Source organism: Octodon degus, unplaced genomic scaffold (assembly GCF_000260255.1).
Source record: "Octodon degus isolate 3935 unplaced genomic scaffold, OctDeg1.0 scaffold00025, whole genome shotgun sequence".
In the NCBI taxonomy this organism is placed as follows: domain Eukaryota; kingdom Metazoa; phylum Chordata; class Mammalia; order Rodentia; family Octodontidae; genus Octodon; species Octodon degus.
Window position 1 is genome coordinate 14,862,515 of NW_004524601.1, and position 1,906 is coordinate 14,864,420.

Consider the following 1,906-nt stretch of genomic DNA (forward strand, 5'->3'; position numbering starts at 1 on the left):
TGCTTCAATTTTATATTTACATTGCCATTTATTTTGCCTACTTCTCTTTTCTCATGTGCTTCATGCTCTGCTAACGCCATATTTACATTCTTATTTAGAATTACTTATTTCCATAATTTCCAGTAATTTATTTGCAATTTTTAGTTCTCTAAAGTCTTCTTTCATTCTGAAGTTGTTTTATTGTCACAAGTTGATAGAATAAGAGGATATCCACCCCCGTTTGAAAACTAGATGATTGGAATCTTTATGGGTTTTAGCATATTTCCAATTTGCCTTCCTGTCTTAGAACATAGTGGTTCAGTGAACTCAAAGAAAAGTCTAGGGGCTGGGGAGGTGGCTCGGTAGAATAAGCACTTCCCTGACAAGTGCAAGGGCCTGAGTTCAAGTCCTGGTTCCACCAAAAAAAAAAAAAAAGAGAGAGAGAAGTCAGGGTTTCTGTTATTGAGCCCAGGCTTTAGAGAAATGTTCCCAAAAAGGTGGTAAGAAGTTAATTGTGATAATTTTTCTCAGGTTTATTACTGGTATGCTATTGTCTTTAGTATTATTGAAGGTGAAGATATGAGTTGTCCATGAAAACCGTCAGGACAGAGACCAGAACCACAGAGAATTGATAAGAGAGTGTGAATATTCAATTATTGGGAACTTATGAAAAAATAAGCAGTCAGCATAATACACAGTTGTTAAGACCAAATAAATGTAGCTAAGCACCTGGAATATGTGTAAGTTCTCCACGAGAATGTTATCCCTCATGAGAAAGTCAATTTTAACATCAGAGTTAGGTATTGCAACCATAGACTAGAGAGAAATGTGTTGAGAATCTCAGTTCTGCCCAACCGCACAATTTTAGTCGTTTCTTAATAAGAATGCTGGTTTGAAATATCTGATAATCATACAAACCAGCTTTCTAAGGAGGATAAAATCTTCTTTTTAGCTGCTCTCCACTTAAACAATTTTATTTCTCTGAGTAAATTAAAACATCAGAGGACTACTTAAGTTTTAGTGGTATTACATTTTAGATAAGGTTTTATACAACTCCTTTTAATAAAATGAAAGTGAATTTTGAGATGAAACATTTCTGTTACCTTCCAGTGACAGAATTCTTCCAGGTGTTAAATTTAATGTAAGGGTTTTTAAATTTAGAAGGAATAAAACAATGGAGAATCAATCTAAAAATGAGTCTAGATTTGTCTAGCATAGACATTAAATTAGTAAACATGTTATTTTTCTTTGTTTTTCACTATCATGTTTTCTTTTTGAAACAGGTTTAGAATGTTTGAATGAATTCTGATTCTGTATTTTTACTTTTTATGTTCAAATTAATTTAGGTCCAACTTTAGAATATTTGCTAAGTCATAGCAAACTGTAATGCAGATTATAATAAGGGTAACATTGTAAAAAATAATCTGTTCTTCAAATTATTATTCCTCTCACACTGCCATTTATAAAGTGAATACACTTACCTTTATACATAAAATGAAGTATAAATTAAAAAGTGATTAAGTATGAGCCGCTTAAATAGTTTTATCTTAACAGCACTACAATTAAAACACTCATAAATACAGAATGGATTGAGTGGAGCAATGTGGCCTTGGCTGATTCCTCTTTTAATAATCACTACAAAGAATGGTTTGGAAGTAAGAAAATTGTTTCCGAAGATTCATTATATTCCTTGAACTTCTACTGCAATTTGAAGTTTTACAAAACTTGTTAACTTTTACAATGTGAAAGTTTCCTAAAACTATATATGTCTGCATTTCCTAGGCTTTGAAGAAGCAAAATCACTAGAAAGGATATTGTGTGTTTCTAGCCTGAAGGGAGGCCACAATCAGGAGCAATCTAATAATATAACTTATATTTGAGAGGTTAATTTTCTGGGAATATTTTGCAGACCTAAGATGTCTGGAGA